The sequence below is a fragment of the Physeter macrocephalus genome, chromosome 8, assembly GCF_002837175.3.
Source record: "Physeter macrocephalus isolate SW-GA chromosome 8, ASM283717v5, whole genome shotgun sequence".
Classification (NCBI taxonomy): domain Eukaryota; kingdom Metazoa; phylum Chordata; class Mammalia; order Artiodactyla; family Physeteridae; genus Physeter; species Physeter macrocephalus.
Window position 1 is genome coordinate 66,384,512 of NC_041221.1, and position 9,451 is coordinate 66,393,962.

General features: G+C 38.9%; 1 pseudogene; it reads right to left on the reverse strand.

Moving 5' to 3' along the window:
* Positions 1 to 518: 518 nt before the first annotated feature.
* LOC112064245 (nucleophosmin-like) lies at positions 519 to 1,810 on the reverse strand (annotated as a pseudogene).
* Positions 1,811 to 9,451: the final 7,641 nt, after the last annotated feature.

Below are 9,451 nucleotides of genomic sequence, written 5' to 3' on the forward strand. Positions count from 1 at the left end.
GTTACTGGATCCAAATCTCTGAAATTTTTAAGATGAGCCCGAGATCTCAAATTTATGTGAAATCTCTCAATTTTTTTTTTTTTTGTGGTACGCGGCCTCTCACTGTTGTGGCCTCTCCCGTTGTGGAACACAGGCTCCGGACGCACAGGCTCAGTGGCCATGGCTCACGGGCCCAGCCGCTCCGCGGCATGTGGGATCTTCCCAGACCAGGGCACGAACCTGTGTCACCTGCGTCGGCAGGCAGATTCTCAACCACTGCGCCACCAGGGAAGCCAGAAATTTCTCAATTTTAAGTGTTGGCAAATAAAAAAATTCTTTTTCTTTTAAACTCTGTAAGCCAAACAAAGCACATGTATCCAGTGAATTCAGCCCATGATTGCCAGTTTGTGACATGGACTGTTTTTTTTTTCTTTTGATGTACATATGCAGGAGGAGGGAGGGAGGGAGGGAAGTTCAGTATTATTTACTCAGACTGTAGATGCTTACTCTTCTTTTTTTTTTTTTTTTTTTTTACTGCATTAAAATACTGAGTTTATTTCACATGTATATTTTTGTCTCCCCACCATTTCCATTTGTCTGACCACCACTACTACTATGTCCTATCATAACATTCCATACATACTTAAAACCAAGCAAAGGGTGGAGTTCCATCTTTAAAAACTAAACAGGCATTTTGGACAACACATTCTTGGCAATGGAACCTGGACAACATTTATCAGACACGGTAGGGAAAGTTCTCACTCTGCATTATAAAAAGGACAGCCAGATATCAACTGGTACAGAAATGAAATAAGACGGAAAATTTTAACAAACTTTTTAAACTATTTTCTTAAAGAGACTTCCTCCACTGCCAGAGATCTTGAATAGCCTCCTGGTCAGTCATCTGGAAACAATTCTTCACAAAATTGATGAATTTGGCTTCCACTTTGGGAAGGGAACCACCTTTTTCTATACTTGCTTGCATTTTTGCTTTAATGTCGTCTACAGAGCTAGGTCCTTTCAGTGTTTGAGGAGTTTTTTCCTGTTTTTTGAAGGATTCTTGACCTTTTGATCTTGGTGTTGATGGTTTTGAGTCTTTTCCATTCTGGTTTGATTTTTGTGCATTTTTGGCTGGAGTACCTCGTACAGATTTCCTTACTGGAGCTTTTTCTTCGGCTTCCTCATCATCAAAGTCATCATCATCTTCATCATCATCATCGTCGTCGTCATCATCATCATCTTCATCTTCATCAGCAGCAAGTTTTACTTTTTTTCTGTGGAACCTTGCTACCACTTCCAGGGGCAGAACGCTTTCCAGGTATACTTAGGAGTTTCACATCCTCCTCCTCTTCATCTTCTGACTCTGCATCTTCCTCCACAGCTACTAAGTGCTGTCCGCTAATATGCACAGGCCCTGAACCACACTTCGACCGTAAGACCACAGGTGGTGTTATTTCAAAGCCCCCAAGGGAAACCGTTGGCTGCACAGACATTTTCAAAGTTGCCAGCGTTACTTTAATTGGACTGCCTTCATAATTCATCACCTCTGCTTCGACAATGTGCAATTCATCCTTTGCGCCAGCCCCTAAACTGCCCGTTCTTAAAGATAACTGGTGCTCATTTTCATCATTATCCACCTTAAAGTGATAATCTTTGTCGGCCTTTAGTTCACAACCGAAAAGATAGTTCTGGGGCCTCAGGGTGCTCATGTGCATGTCCATCAAATCTTCCATGGGTTGGTGGCACGCACTTTGGTGGGAGAGAAAGTGGACGGAGATAAAAGACTACCGTTCGAAGGAACAGTCACGCAGGACGGAATCAGACCAGGGACGCTTACTCACTCTTCTTGAAGCCAGGAAGTCTGAGCAAAGCTGAGGAGATCCACTGGGGGGTTTCCAGGCTGCTTTAGTGTGAGCTATTTGGGGACTGCCCTCTTCTTGCAGAACTGTCTGAAATGAGGGAGACTTTCTTATAATTAGGGGTTGACCACCCAGCACCCACTCTCTCTCTGAGCATTGCCCACGCTCCAGTACTTGGCTGTGTGCGTTGTTTAATATCCTTTCTGCTTTTCCTATACTTCCTTTATTCCTTGCCTCTCCTTGGGGGAATTTTACGTTGAGCTGATGATGAAACTGAAATCAGAACCATTTGCAAACTTCTCAGACAAAAAGCCTTTAGAAGAGGGCAAAGTTATTGTTTTAAAGTAAATTTCTTTTTGTTGTATGATCTATGGATTTTATTTGCCCGGTTTCCTGTCCCTGAAAAGACAGAAAATTAAAAACTAAATTGATTGAATTTTCCCAGATGCAATCAAATTTGTATTTCATTAAAGTTTTTGAATTTTAATCAAATCTGGCACAAAGTGACCATATCACTGTTATATGACCCCCTGCAAAAGGAACCATGATTCTGAGATTTTTCTTTATTGTAAAATTTAGATCTTCTGTTTATGTCTAATAAAAGTCCATCTAGTTAGTTTAACGTGCTATGACCAAGAGGTTCTTTTACTGTATCAGTGGAATGGTTTGAACATTTTTGATCCATGGAGGTGTGATGAAAAGTCAGATAAAGGATGCATGAAGAAACGCTACAATTAAAAAGTATTATTTGCTGAGTACTTACTATTTACCAGGTGCTGTGCTAAGTAAGCATTTTACAGTCACCTTCATCTCATTTAAGCCATTAAACCATATGTAAAGTCAGTATCACTTTTTCTTTTGGTATCAAAATGTGGATTTATTGATTTAAAAAAAAATTGACAATATTATGTCAGTTTCGGGTGTACAATATAGTGATCTGAAACTGAAACTGAAATACATTATGAAATGATCACCATGACGAGTTTGGTAACTGTAACCATACCAAATTATTACAGTATTATTGACTATATATATATTCCTTATGTTGTATATTACATCCCTGAGACTTATTTTATAACTAGAAGCTTATATCTATTAATCCTTTTCATCTATTTTACCCAACATCCCACCCCACTCCCTCTGGGAACCACCAGTTTGCTTTCCATATCTGTGTCTATTTCTGTTTTGTTTTATTTGTTTGTTTTATTTTTTAGATTCCACATACAAGAGAGATCATATGGTATTTGTCTTTCTCTGTCTGACTTATTTCACTTAGCATAATACCCTCTACATAAATTCATCCATGTTTTCGCAAATGGCATAATTTAATTTTTTACAACTGAGTAGTATTCTGCTGTGTGTGTGTGTGCGTGCGCGCATATACACCACATATACCACATATTTTATATTCATTCCTCTATCATTGGACGTTTAGGCTGCTTCCATATCTTGACTATTGTAAATAATGCTGCAATGAACATTGGGGTGCATGTACCTTTTCTAATTAGTGTTTTTGTTTTCTTTGGGTAAAACCCAGAAGTGGAACTGCTGGATAATATGGTAGCTCTATTTTCAATTTTTTGAGGAACCTCCATACTGTTTTTTTAGTGGCTGCACCAATTTACATTCCCACCAACAATGCACGAGGGTTCCCCTTTCTCCACATCCTTGCCATCACTTGTTCTTTATTTTTTTTTAAATATAAATTTTATTTAGCATAAAGTACCATATATAAGATAAAAAAAATCAACAAAAGAAAAATACAATACATACCTGATAAGAAATTCCTTTACCTAATATAAAATATTTGTTACAAATCCAAAAATATATAAGCATACAAAAATATAATGGACAGGGCTTCCCTGGTGGCACAGTGGTTGAGAATCTGCCTGCCAATGCAGGGGACATGGGTTCGAGCCCTGATCTGGGAAGATCCCACATGCCGCGGAGCAACTGGGCCCGTGAGCCACAACTGCTGAGCCTGCGCGTCTGGAGCCTGTGCTCCGCAACAAGAGAGGCCGCGATAGTGAGAGGCCTGCGCACCGTGATGAAGAGTGGCCCCCGCTTGAGGGTTCTTCAGAGAAACAGAGCCAATAGGATATGTACATGTATATAATGAGATGTACTTTAAGGAATTGGTTCCCACAGTTGTGGGAGCTGGTAAGTTCGAAATCTACAGAGCAGACTGTCAGGTTGAAGCTTCACAGAAGATTTGATGTTACAGTAGTCAATCTGAAAGCTGTCTGTAGGTAGAATTCCTTCTTTTTTAGAGACCTCATTCTTTTCTTTTAAAGCTGTTTGGATGATTGATTGGATGAGGTCACCAACACTATGGAGTGTAATCTGTTTACTCAGAGTCTACTGTTTTAAATGTTATTTGAATGCAACACATACCTTCCCAGCAGCATCTTGACTGGTGTTTGACTTACAGTCTGGGTACCATGGCCGAGTCAAGATAACACATAAAGTCAACCATCTCAGTTCACCTCCTTGTCAGCTTGGCACCCATACACATCTCCTTACACCACATTTATTCTCCAAATCAAGACAATGACAGGGTCGCCATCCCTTGTTATTTCTTGTCTTTTTGATGATAACCATTCTGACAGGTGTGAGATCATATCTCATTGTGGTTTTGATTTGTATTTCCCTGATGATTAGTGATGTTGAGCATCTGTGTGTGTTCTTTGGAGAAATGTCTACTCAGGGCCTTTGTGCATTTTTAATTGGATTTTTTTTTTATTGAGTTGTGTGATTTCTTTATATAACTTGGATATTAACCCCATATCAGATATATCATTTGCAGATATCTTCTCCCATTCAATAGATGGCCTTTTCTTTTCATTGATGGTTTCCTTTGCTGTGCAAAGTCTTTTTTGTTTGATGTAGTCCCATTTGTTTATTTTAGCTTTTGTTGCCCTTGCCTGAGGTGACAGATCCAAAAAATTATTGCTAAGGCCAATGTCAAAGAGCCTGTGTTTTCTTCTAGGACTTCTGTGCTGTCAAGCCTTACATTTAAGTCTAATCTATTTTGAATTTATTTTTTGTAGATAGTGTGAGAAAATGGTCTGGTTTCATTCTTTTTGTAGCTGTCCAGTTTTCCCAACACCATTTATTTTATTTTATTTTTTTATTTTATTATTTTTTTTGCGGTACGCGGGCCTCTCACTGCTGTGGCCTCTCCCGTTGCGGAGCACAGGCTCTGGACACGCAGGCTCAGTGGCCATGGCTCACAGGCCCAGCTGCTCTGAGGCATGTGGGATCCTCCTGGATCCGGGCACGAACCCGTGTCCCCTGCATCGGCAGGTGGACTCTCAATCACTGCGCCACCAGGGAAGCCCCCCAACACCATTTATTAAAGAGTCTGTCTTTTCCCCATTGTGTATTCTTGCCTCCTTTGTTGAAGATTAATTGACCAAATAAGCATGGGTTTATTTCTGGGCTTTCTATTTTGTTCCATTGATCTTTATGTCTGTTTTTATGCTAGTACAGTACCATATTGTTTTGATTACTGTAGCTTTGTAGTATAGTTTGAAATCAGGGAGTGCAATGCCTCCAGTTTTGTTTTTCTTTCTCAAGATTGTTTTGGCTATTCAGGGTCTTTTGTGGTTCCATACAAATTTTAGGATTATTCTAGTTCTGTGAAAAATGCCATTGGTATTTTGATAGGGATTGCATTGAAATTGTAGATTACTTTGGGCAGTAGTCCCAGTTTAAAGATGAAAAAACTCTGTCTCAGAAAGGTTCAATATCTTGCCCAAGGTATTATGGCCAGTCAGCAGTGGAACTTTGATTCAAACTCAGGTTTTTTTGATCCTCAAGTGCCACCATGTTGTATAGCATCCGCATCAAAGAAAGGATTATATACACTGCTTCAGAAGCCATGCAAAAAGTAAGTCAAGCAAACAGAACTAATTGAAGTGAGACATGAAGATTACTTTGTGCAATTAAGATGATGTGAGACATTTAGCAGACAAAGCAGGGACACATTGACCATAATTAGCAGGGTGTTGAATACCACATATTTCCTAGGATAAGTGGAGAAATAGGTTCTGGGAATGCTGGCAAGGGCAACAAACTCATCTTGCTTGACTAGTGATATATGGCTGTATAATATGTGAGAATATCATGCCTTCGGCAGTCTATGACTCTGATGTTGAATGACCATTGGTGGAAGCAATGTAAAGTTTTGTGTTAAGGTGGAATATTGATTTATGTCACGTTTTGCCTGAATTCAATGCCTGCTTTGTGTTTCAGTATATGAATACTCCTTAATGTCTTTAACCAGTTCACTATTCACAGATACTGAGAATTCAATATCTATATATTTTGGTCTCCAGTATTTTGTTGCCATAAGTAATAATTTGCATTGAACTTTACCATCTATTGACCTCCATTTAAATTGTAGAGTTTGGTATCCCATCAGTCACAGTACATTGCATTTGTGAAAAACTGAGTCTAAAGACCTCATCTTTGGCAATCAAGGTCTGCCATGATGTTCCATCTCAGTATATGATTGGTTAACAAGATAGAAGCCAAGATCTGTAGTTGAACCTCTTCCAAGTCCTGATTGTGCTTCCGCACAAACTTAAGCCTGGACTGATGCTAAAATGGTTTGGCTCTAAGCATGTAGCCAGCCTTCTGTAATTAACATAACTGGAAAATAGGGGAGAATCAAGCTATTATCTTAATACTTTCCTCTTTTGAGTCAGCCATTAAGTTACAGCTTTATCCGTCTTCACTGGTCGAGTGTTTGCTATCTGTTGGCTGTTAAAATGCTCACAGATTTTTAAAGCCTATGATGGGACAATTTGTATATATTTTCTTAATTGGATGTATTTAATTTTCAAAATACATTAATGCAAAGTTGAAATAGATATTTTATGGATGCTGATTTTTAATTTTTGCTAACAGTTATTAACATGAAGTAGCTAGCAAGATAAAGGAAACTAAGAGTTTAAAACTAATAACCTTGGAAGAAATTTCAGACTGAGTACATTGGGGATTGCCAGTAATGCTCTTTTGTGATAAAGTCATTGGATTATCACCTCAGCCTTTGCCTCCTTATGAGTTATTAGTGTAATTAATGTGATAATTTGTTTAAGTTTGTGTTAAGTAATTCACATGGTACAGAAGGGTGTAGTAGATAGTAAACGCTCCTTCATTCCCTTTGAGCACTCTTGTTTTCCTAGTTTGTCCTCTGGAGCCACAAAGAAAAAACTCGTGCCTTTTTAAAAAACACAGTAGTTCAAGTATTTGAAGCCAGCTACTGTATAATTCCTTTTAGCATTTTGTCTTCCAGGCTGAATTCCTCAGTTCTCTCCATAGTTTATTTATGAGATGGTTCCCACCTTCCTTATCTTTTTGTTGCCCATTTTATGCACGTTTTTGAGTGTCAAAGTCCTTTAAAAGTTTCATGCTTAGAACTGAATATACATTCTGGATATGCTCTGCTAGTCTCAGGATAAAAGGACTAAAATCCCCCATGATCCGAGTACTATACTTCCTTCATCTGAACACTATATTTTTAGTCATTGAAGCCAAACATTGCATCATTTTGTTTAGCATCTGTATCCTATTATTAATTCATACATAGCTTGTAAGTTAAAAAGGCTCAACAGTGAGACAGATGTAAGTTAACTATATAGAGCTGTGTGTCTTTAGGCAAGTTATATTCAACCTCTCAGAGTCCAAGTATTCCTAATTATAAAATTATACACATAAACTATTTCTCACCTGGTTGCTGTAATAAGATTATACATGAAATCTGTGAGACTTTTAGGTGGAATTTAATAATGTTAACTCCTTTCTACTTATACCATTCTGAATTTTACATGCACTACTTAATCCATTCTTTAGGGCCAAGCTCTCCTGTCAATTAATGTAGGAAAAGAAGAAAGGTAAAAGCCATCCCACCCTTTCAGGTTATGTGTGTACTGCCCAGTGACCCCTAGAGAAGGTAGACCTGGTACATAGTAGGCCCTCAATAAATACATAAATTAATACATATTTGTTGAATGATTTTATGGGATTTGATTTCAAGTAGGAAGGGTGAATTGCTATGGGTTGGCTGGTGAGACTGATGGGTGGATGACCTTTTAATTTGCCTATTTGTAGAGTTGGCTTTGTCTGCTTTTCTTTCTCATAATTATGAAGGTTTGGCAAGACGATATAATGAATATCATAGTAAATTATATATAAAATGGTTACTGCTTGCAGGGTTGTTAATTCAGCCTGGCTGCTGGAGAGCCATTTATTGCCTTGGAATGGATAATTTGTTAAATGACACATAAGAAAGTTGAAAGAATTAATGTTCCTCTCCAAAGATCAATTTACTCCATTTTTTAAAAATGTTTTTATTGGAGTATAATTGCTTTACAATGGTGTGTTAGTTTCTGCTTTATAACAAAGGGTATCAGTTATACATATACATATATCCCCATATCTCTTCCCTCTTGCGTCTCCCACCCTCCCCATCCCACCCTTCTAGCTGGTCACAAAGCACCGAGCTGATCTTGCTGTGCTATGCGACTGCTTCCCACTACCTATCTTTTTTACATTTGGTAGTGTATATATGTCCATATATACACTACCACTCTCTCACTTTGTCCCAGCTTACCCTTCCCCCTCCCCGTGTCCACGAGTCCATTTTCTAGTAGGTCTGCGTCTTTATTCCCGTCTTGCCCCTAGGTTCTTCATGACCATTTTGTTTTTGTTTTTGTTTTACATTCCATATATATGTGTTAGCATACAGTATTTGTTTTTCTCTTTCTGACTTACTTCACTCTGTATGACAGACTCTAGGTGCCTAACTGCAAATGCACCTAACTGCAAATAACTCAGTTTCGTTCCTTTTTATGGTTGAGTAATATTCCATTGTATATATGTGCCACATCTTTATCCATTCATCTGTCGATGGGCACTTAGGTTGCTTCCATGTCCTGGCTATTGTAAATAAGGCTGAGATGAACATAGTGGTACATGACTCTTTTTGAATTATGCTTTTCTCAGGGTATATGCCCAGTAGTGGGATTGCTGGGTCATATGGTGGTTCTTTTTTTTTTTTTTAACATCTTTATTGAAGTATAATTGCTTTACAATGGTGTGCTAGTTTCTGCTCTATAACAAAGTGATCAGTTATACATATACATATATCCCCATATCTCTTCCCTCTTGCGTCTCCTACCCTCCCATCCCAACCCCCGGCTGGTCACAGAGCACCGAGCTGACCGCCCTGTGCCACGCGGCCGCTTCCCACCAGCCATCCACTCTACACCTGGTAGTGTATATATCTCCATGCCACTCTCTCACTCTGTCCAAGCCCATGCCTTCCCCTCCCCGTATCCCCCGGTCTACTCTCCAGTAGGTCCGCGTCTCCATTCCCAACTTGCCCCTAGGTTTTTCACGACCATTTTTTTGTTTGTTTTTTAGATTCCATATATGTGTTAAAACATGGTATTTGTTTCTCTCTCTCTCTGACCCACCTCACTCTGTATGACAGACTCTAGGTCCATCCACCTCACTACAAATAACTCAATTTTGTTTCTTTTTATGGCTGAGTAATACTCCATTGTATATATGTGCCACATCTTCTTTATCCATTCATCTGTTGA